This window comes from Canis lupus, chromosome 9, assembly GCF_048164855.1.
Source record: "Canis lupus baileyi chromosome 9, mCanLup2.hap1, whole genome shotgun sequence".
Taxonomy (NCBI): Eukaryota; Metazoa; Chordata; class Mammalia; order Carnivora; family Canidae; genus Canis; species Canis lupus.
The window spans coordinates 59,569,998-59,580,119 of record NC_132846.1 but is presented as its reverse complement, the minus strand read 5'-3'; positions in this window follow the sequence as shown (position 1 = coordinate 59,580,119).

Sequence of the window (10,122 nt, the reverse complement as noted above, 5' to 3'; positions counted from 1 at the left end):
AGAGAGAGAGAGACAGAGAGAGAGAGAGAGAGAGAAAGAAGGAAGGAAGGAAGGAAGGAAGGAAGGAAGGAAGGAAGGAAGGAAGGAAGGAAGGAAATAATACTAATAAAGGAAAGCCAACTATTGAGTTATAGGAAGATATGAGGAAGAGTGTAGAAAACAAAACAATTGAAATAGAAAAAATACTCATAGACATAATTGAAGAGGATTTTCATAGTTGAAAAAAACATCCAACAGTAGCTATCCTGATTGAAAAGCTTCATTATGAATCAGGAAAGTCAGTTTTGAGACAATCACTTCTCCTTTCATGAAGTGTGAAAATAAAGTTCTTTGATCCTGTTATTCAAAATAACAAAAATAGGGACTCCTGGGTAGCACAGTGGTTGAGTGTCTACCTTGGGCTCAGGGCGTGATCCTGGGGTCCTGGGATGGGGTTCTGCATCCGGCTCCCCACAGGGAGCCTGCTTCTCCCTCTGCTTATGTCTCTGTCTTTCTCAATCTGTGTTTCTCATGAGTAAATAAATAAAATCTTAAATATATATAAAACACTAAAAACAAAAAAAAATCAAACACATTTCAGATTTCTTCTGTAGCATATTAAATGTTGAAAGACACTTTAGAGATTTGAGGGACAAACTCTATGACTCAAAGATTTTTCCTTCTAGGCAAATAAAGAAATTAGAGAAATTTCAAGGTAATGACAACTGAATAGTGTCAAGCATAGTGGTGAACTGTCAACTAGCTTCAGTTCATTTAATTCCCAACATCAGCTTTATGAATTAGGCAATATTATCCCATTTTTTCAGGGGAGTAATGTGAGGCTCAAGCAGGTAAAGACATTATGTTTATAATTAATGCTATAGGTTATTCGTGCAAAGAAAAAAGTGGGAATTATTTCTAATATGTAACCCTTTTTGAAATATTTCTTAAATTGTGTAATAGGAACAAATAAAAATGAATGAAATTTAAAATTCAAGATCTGCTGTTGATCACTAAGATCTAGTACATAGTACAGTACTGATAATTGTCTAATTACAAATATCAGTTGATATACTTGAAAGGAAAGTATAAAATGAACAAAAATATTTTAGTAATCATAATAAGAATCTAATCCTCTAAATTCAAAAAGACAATAGTGAATTGAATATCATGTTTCAGATCTTATAATCAGGCTTACAAGTATCCCGTTTAACATTTTAGTTATAATAAAAAGAGAAAAGCTATATAATCTTTACAAAAAGCAAAAAGAACTACCTCTGGACTTAAAAATAACAATATTTTAGCCACTGAAAAAGAGAGAAATAAATAAAAGAAAGACCATATTTTGTCAAATTTAGCCTTTAAGAAAAATTTACACTGTCTCTTCATATTGAATAACAAGCAGGTACAAGTATACATATACACTCTCTTATATTCACAAAATTAAAGGGATTAGAGAGTTAAATATAAAAAATGTTATGAGTAAAAAAAAATGAGGAAAATATAGCTTAAAATGTGTTTGAACTTCTGATGCAGAAAGATATCTACAAGGTTAAGCGTAATAGAAAGGAAAATAAAGGAAATAGTGACCACCACAAAATTGGTATTTATTAAGAACAAAATAAGCACAGTAAGAGGCAATTAACAAATTGGAAAATCTATATTCCACTAATATTTTAAGCTAAGTGATTAGGACACCAAATAAAAACTAAGTGCATTTAGATTCTCAAAAAGAATAAACTCCAACAGAAAAATATATTTCAGCCCAAAATGGTTAAAATAATCAGAAATAAAGTCAAGGTGGTTTTAATTTGAGAATGTCAAATTCAACAACCACACACACACACACACACGAGGGTATGATTTTCCTTCACCAAATGGATAACAACTCGGAGACACTAGTCACTAGGGTGAGATCATCTAGGAACTATTATATTGAAATAGTATAAATTTATAAAACTTTTCCATAAAGCGCTATGATAATATGCAGTAAAAAAATAAACCTTTAAAATATTGACTTTAAAAATAAATTCAATCCTACATCTACGAATCTATTAGTATGGGCATAATCAGAAACAGAAATGAAGATTGTTGCTGAAATATTCTTTGCTGCATCTTCTTTTTTTCTTTCTTTTTTATTTTCTTATTATTTTTTACTAAAGTTTAATTGACACCCATTACATTAATTTCAGGGGTACAATGTTGTGATTTGACATGTGTGTATCTTTTTAAAAATAACAAACTATTTTTTTAAAAAGCAAGTAGAAACAGTCAATATATCAAGGAATCAATGGTGAGATAGTCTTTTCCTTCTTACACTTTTATGTACTCTTTTTTTTCTAACCAGCAGTTTTCAACATTTTAGTAAGGTGAAAATAAAGTATTTCTTCCTTTTTCTCTTGTTCAAATTGATGGAGTAAGAGAACCTTAGTATATTTTACTTATTTTAATAATATGTTGGTTACTGTCTTTACCATTTGACATAGATGATCTGAATCCATCATCACATTAACATAAGAAGATAATATCAGACACTCCTAAGAAGAGCAAAATATAATTCAGAATATGGAAGTCTCAGATCTGTCTGCAAAAATGCATCCGTGTTATTCCACTTTTTCAGGCAGTTTCCCTCTACCTCCTGGAGTGAAGGTTAGCAAAAGGCAGTCATCTGCACCTATTTTACCTTTCTGCCACACCAGCAACCTATTGTCAGGGAGTCGCTGGAGGAGGTGGTAAGGACCTTGGGATACATGCCTGATGTAATAGTTGTATTGCCCATTACTCAGGGGAAAAGCTTCCAGGTGTTAAAAATGACCTTTTGCCCCTTCCAGATGGTGTCTGTCAATTGCAGCCAATATATATTTAAGCAAAACTAGTGGCAGGCTGTAGACTGATCAAAGTGTTTGATGGCAATCAAAAAAAGCCGACTACTCTGTATATGTCTCCAAAATATAGTAGCTAATGACTGAGAAAATACTTAAACATGAACAAAGGATACCCTCTTCTCATATATTTCCTTAAATATATTTTCCTCAACAACAATTCCATATTAGAACTATTATAAGCTATGTGTATAGGTATTTCACCAAATTTTATATATATATGAAATCTATAACTCTCTAACAAATGCACCCTGTTCTCTTCCTCTCCTGCAGAGAATAATATATGGCAGTGAAAAAAATGTCCTGACCGATAAATTAATTTCATCAAGTGTGACTTAATAGAACATGAGTATCATGAGACAGGGACCATTTACTATATTGGGTACTGATGTAAACTAATTTTGAAAGGAGCCTGAAACATACTACGTGCTCAGTAAATACTGGTTGAGTAAATGAGAGGCAGTCAGAAAGAGACACAAAACAATGGATAAAAGAGCATTCGAAAAATTAGTGTCCATCTATGCATTCATCCAATATTTATTATCTAATACAGTGAGACAATGGAAAATACATGGGCAAAATATATCCATAAGAAATAATACTCCTACCTAAAGGGACTAATTTGATTTATTCTAGTGGAATTTTTATTGCAATTGATAAAACAAGGAAAAAGACATCATTGAAAAATGATTAAACTTCTCTGCATTTCTCCCAACAAATGAGAATGTGTACGTATATATACATATATATATAACAAAGTCCAATCTAGATAGTGTATACATAACATTTGTTTAGAGAACTCTTTAGAATAGATATTTCAAGTTTTTATGTAAATAAGTTGATACTGTCACTCTTAGTTTTGTGGTTATTTTCTTGAGTAACTTTCTGAGACTTTTTTCATATCATAACATTTATTAATTACAGGAGAAATACATAGTGCCAGCATTTTTGATACATTTTTTTCTATAGTAAAAATTGATTTCTTTCCAAACCATAAAATATTTTACTCTAATGCTGACTGATACTACTACAAAAGTAGTTATAAACTCATGTGTAGGACTGTATTTAATATGATCAACTCACCATAGGAACAACATTGGATTGGCAAAGAAAAGATGCCATTGTCAAACAATGTGAAATGGATTCCATCCTCCCAGTCTTAGAAATAACTATCTTTGAAAGAGTGGATAGGGTTGTTCTAGCTGAAAAGGGTAGGCTTTGTCCCTATTTCATTTTGACAATGAAGAAAAGTGACAGGAAAAGTGATGAAAAATGCATTAAAAGTAAATGAGCATAAGTTGAAATCTCCTTTAATGGAAAGTTTCCTGTAATAAGAAAGTCTAATTGAAATAATCAGCTCTTGAACCTGGAAGAGGAGGAAGAATGTGTGACACTTTGGGGAACACAATGAACTAAGTATAATATAACCCAACCAAAAGGAAGACATTTCCAACAAGGGTAATCCAGAGCTGCTGTTTGTCTCTTTGGGTGATGACTACCATCAAAGTGACAGGAAGGATTTGTGTGTCATCTCAGTCTGAAGGCAATTTTCATAATAACATCGGAAGGATTGAGACTGGGAATGTATGCATGGAACCAATTGCCATAACCTGTAACCATCTCAATAACACAAATGAAGAATAAGTCTGTCACTGCAACTTCCTTTTCCTGTCTGCTCTATTTTATTACCTGTGACACATCCTTTTTTGGGATGGCCTTTACAACGTTATACACAAAGGTAAGTTCACTAGTTCCACATTTCCTGAAGAAAGCTCTGAAATCATGGCTTTAAAAAAGTAGTACAAGTTGATAGTCTTGACAACGTAAGTATCAGTAATGATGAAGTTCTGAAATTGGTGTGGCATTATACTATTTGTCTCAAATGAAAATGACCTTTCAGATATGAATATCTTCTCTAAGACTGACCTGGCATATTAAGGAAGATGATACACATTATTACAATATTCTCCTCCATAAACTTCAGCTAACCATCATGAGTCACTAGGACAAAATTCTGAAGAACTGGCTTCTAGGTACTGATCTTTTAAAGTTCTGATAACATATCTTTGTATAGTATATTCTGTAACATAGTGAAACTTTCCTTTTGGAAAAAGATTTAAAAAAATGGTTAGTACTTCAATCGTTTACTGTATTTTGAAGATTTCAAGAATTAATATCAAATAGGAGAAACCTCCATATAACCATCAAGATGCAACAAGATGAAAGAGAATGAATGAAATAGGCCGTTTACATTCCAGTATAACCCTGCTCTGGTAATGCTCAACACAATTTGGTAGAAATGCACATATTCACAGACCTTAAAATAATGGTAAATACTAGCTCTGACAAGGGAAAGTACAACAGATTATTTATAGGTTATGAATCCTGCTCAAGAAAAATGGACCTTTCCAAAAAAAAAAAAAAAAAAAGAAAAGAAAAGAAAAATGGACCCTTCAAAGTATCTGCTATTTGAATTGTAGAAATTAATTTGATACTTTGGCAAAATAGTCTGACAAAGACACAGTATTATACTGCAACTATTATTCATAGTAAATGTAGGGAAGGAGGTGGAAAGAATGATAAGGTATCAGTTTTATAGTAGAAAGAAGTTCTTTATAGTACTCAAAAAATTATTTGGAAGAAGGAGATTAAAATTGTTAATGTCTTTTTTTTTTTGTCTTTAAGGAACATAAAACTCAGTGTGACATGCTGCCTTTCTCTATATGGATTGAGAGTAGCAAACAATCCACGTATATGTGTTAAACAAATGTTTAATCCATGTATTCATCACAAATTATTAAGGATCTACTATGTGTCAGGCACTGTTCTAGGAACCCGCAATACAATGTGAACAAAGTAAGAGAATCTTTTTCCTATGTATGTGGCATTCTAGAACAAGGAGGCAGACATTTGAAAAAAAAAAAAAAAAAAAAAGCAAAATCCAGATCTCATTAGGATAGTAATGGATACTATAGATAAAAATAATATAAGTGGGGAAGGGCAATAGACAGTATATTGTTGAAGAGTGAGTTTTTTTAAAATAGACTCTTCAAGTAGTTCTCTCTGTTAAGGTAACATTTGACCAGTGACCCAAAGAAAGCCACGTGGCTCTCTGGACAGTTTCATTGAACTATGAAAGGAATCAGTCTGTTCAATACCCAAGGAGACTCTTATTTTAACTTGATATATGTGACTCAATTTATAGCAAGGATGACCCTGCCATGCCAAGGGGAGAAAGTTCAGGATTTGTGTTTTCTGTCAATGAAGAATAATATGGTATCATGAACATATATGATATGTTGCACCAGCAAACACTTTTCTCAAAGACTTTGCCTACAAAAAATGAAGGATGTTTTGTCTTCTGAGATGATTGCAGTAAACGTCATCAAATCCTATGGTCTAAATCATCACCTAGCCTGTCCTTTTCTTTTTCTTTTTTAAAGAAAAAGTACAAAGCACAACTCTTCCATTCCTTAGAAAAGAAGGTGGATTTTTTTTTTTTTTTGGCTAGATACTACTGCATTTCTAAAATATGTTTAAAAGATGCATTACTTTCTTCACAAAGTAATTTCATGAATGAGCAGAAAATAGTTTCTGTTACACATCAAAATATGACATCTTTTAAAATACCACAATGTGAGAATGAAATGAACCAGAGAGAATTTGAGGGTTTTATTAGAAAACCTCTAGTTTGCATAAATTAAGAGAAAAAAATACTAATTTTATTCTTGATTAAATATTTCTTTTCTGAAAATAAAGGGAAATCATTGAAACTGAAATGACAATGATTTCATACAATTGAATGGGCTTTCTCATATAGATTTTTCCAGCAGAGGTCTTGATATGGCAAGGATGAGAATGTTGGATCCAGGAATTCTCAGTGAAATTTCTACTAATGTTAGTCATTTTCATAAAATATGTCATTGAATTGGTTCAAAAAAATCAAACTGGAATGTTGAGAGTTTTCAGTGGGGTCAGTTAGTAGTTTGGATGATTGGAAAGAGAAAAGGTTTATTTAGATCTTTGTACCACCATTTTATGTGATAGAAGCTTTATGTATTTTGCACATCAGATCACAGCCAGGATCACAAAAGTGTGACAATACGTATGCAGCTTTTGGATATATAACACGATTTCTATGAATTCCTTGAATTAGGGCTATTGCACAAAGTGAATTAGCTAGTAAACTTTGTAAACATGTGTAATTCTTTTTTTTTAAACTATTCCTTTTTTTAAGATTATTTATTTATTTATTTATGAGAGAGAGAGAGAGAGAGAGAGAGAGGCAGAGACACAGGAGGAGAGAGAAGCAGGCTCCATACCAGGAGCCCGACGTTGGACTGGATTCCAGGACTCCAGGATTGTGCCCTGGGCCAAAGGCAGGCGCTAAACCACTGAGCCACCCAAGGATCCCCAACATGTGTAATTCTTGTTGTAACATTAGCATGACTGCAAAATTAACTGTGATTAGCTTGTTTCTATTCTATAAGTATTGACAAAGTTAAATTCCAAAGACCAAATTATTCAGCCGATTTTTTGGTGAATGTCATCCGAAACAAAATGAATGAATGTTACATGTTTTCTTAATTTGGATCCCATGGAAATGACTCTGAGACAGAGTTGCATGTAGGAGTTGGACTGTTAGCTATCTTCAGGAGAGAGTTAGAAGGAGAACAATCAAACCTAGCAGATGCTATTTTAAGCAAATAATCAAGGTTGGTGTCATTAGTAATGTCATGTTGATACCATGTATCCCTGATATAACACAATGGGAATGCTTCACCTCTGAGGTGGTTTTACCCCAACAACAACTCTGGTGTGATGATGGGGAAACATTAGACAAAAGCAAAGTGTGAGGGCTCCCTGGGTGGTGCAGCGGTTTGGCGCCTGCCTTTGGCCCAGGGCGCGATCCTGGAGACCCGGGATCGAATCCCACGTCGGGCTCCCGGTGCATGGAGCCTGCTTCTCCCTCTGCCTGTGTCTCTGCCTCTCTCTCTCTCTCTCTCTCTGTGTGTGACTATCATAAATAAATAAAAATTAAAAAAAAAAAAGCAAAATGTGAGACATTACACAGAAATCCTGGCTGAAGACTTTTTAAAATCATCAATATGATGAAAAACAAGGAAAGACCGAGAAATTGTCCTAGATTGGAAGAGACTAAGGAGATAGAACTAGTAAATGCAATGTGGTATTCTATTTTATTTTATTTATTTGAGAGAGACTGAGAGAAAGAATACAAGCCAGAGGAGAGGTAAAGGGAGAAGAAGACTCTCAGCTGAGCAGGGAGCCTGATGTGGGACTTGATCCCAGGACCCTGGGACAGAAAAAATGGAATTTGTAGGAAAATGAATGAAATACAAATAAAGTCTGTATGTCAGTTTGAAAGTGTTTTATATTGATAAAGATACCTAATTGTAAGATAAAGATACCTAAGTGTAACTATGTATGAAAAGTATGTAAATGTGGGGCGCCTGGGTGACTCAGTTGGTTAAGCGTCTGTCTTGGGCTCAGGTCGTGATCTCTGGGTCCTGGGATCATGTCCCATGTCAGAGTCTTTGCTCAGCAGAGTCTATTTCTTTCTCCCTCTGCCTGTTGCTCTGCCTACTTGTGTTTTCTCTGTCTCTCTCTGTCTCTCTCTTAAATAAATAAAATCTGAAAGAAAAAAAAAAAAGGTATGTAAATGTGAATTATATACCCTCCCCACAAATGAGGAAGACTGGTTGGACAATGGAAGGTCATCAAATTCTGGATGCAGCTGAGGCTTCCACGGATCCCACAAGGATCCACAAGGAGCTCTGAGACTGGGATGGCCCTTTGAAAGTATGAGTCAAGGAGGACCTGGGCTTCGGTATCTTTGACTCAGTTGGTCATTGCTAAGCTGACCTTGGGAGTGGCCACAATTTTAGGCAAGTCCACATGAGGGCTCAGCTATGACTAGTCAACATCTGACATAGGCTCAGGGAAGGATTGGGCCCCAAAGAGGGAAGCTAGATGGGGGTGCAGGGAAGGCACCACTATCTCCACCATATATATCAAAATTGCTCAGTCGGTTATGCATCTGACTCTTGGTTTTGGCTCAGGTCCTGATCTCAGAGTCATGAGATCCAGCCCCACCCAGGGCTCCATGCTCAGCTGGGAATCTGCTTGAGATTCTCTCCCTCTGCCTCTACCCCTGCTCACGCTCTCTCTTGCTCTCTAAAATATACAAATAAATCTTGGGGGAAAAAAAATAACTGTTCCCTGTCTCCAAGTGTCTATGAAACAAAATGAAATGCCCAGATAACTGAATGATCATTATGGCAAAACTGAATAACAGTATTAACAGAAACGTGTGTGTACACATATTTATAAAACTCCTCAGGTTCCAAATTTACATAGATATTGTGTAAACTCAACATTTCCTGTGGAGGGATAGGAAACAGTATTCAGAGAAGGATTTTAGGGAACTTCCTATGGGCATTTGTCTCGAGTTATAAAGTGAAAAAGAGTAGGATAACAATATATTTTTTAATTATCTTAATAATTGCTATGGGGCTATTATTTGTAAGAGCCCTAATTTTTGTTATTATTTTAAATTTTGATTGTTTTAAATAGTTGACAATACTTTCTCACACCAATACTAAATTTAATAAACGGTTTCAAAATAAATAGTTTACTTTGCAATTTTGAGAATAATCTTTTAAGTTACTAAATAATTTTAATTACAGGGGCACCTGGGTGTCTCTGTCAGTTAAGTGTTTGCCTTTGGCTCAGGCCATGATCCCAGGGTCCTGGGATTCATCCCCATGACCAGCTCCTTGCTCAGTGGGGAATCTGCTTCTATCTCTCCCTCTGCCTCTCCCTACTGCTCATGCTCTCTCTCTCTCTCTCTCTCTCTCACTGTCCCAAATAAATAAGTAAATTAATTTTTAAAATTAAATGATTTTAATTACAGAAATTATTTAAAATGGTCTGTGTTGCTTTCTGTTTTTACTGTGTGAAGATATATCAAAACATTAAAGAACAGTTTCCCTACATTTCTTTTGTGAAATGAGTTTGCCTCAACAGATATATTTCATCAATTCTAAAACTTCCTTGATGTTTTTACAAACCAACTGGTAAATTGGAAGTGAACAAAAGCCTCATGAACAATAGAGTAGGATACTGATAACCAAATTTCTCAGGCTCGAGTCATAGCCAAATAACCATCACCAACTTTGACTTCTCTTTTCCCTATCTGTTAAAAAAAATATATATATATATATAGAAGTGTTTTTCTTAA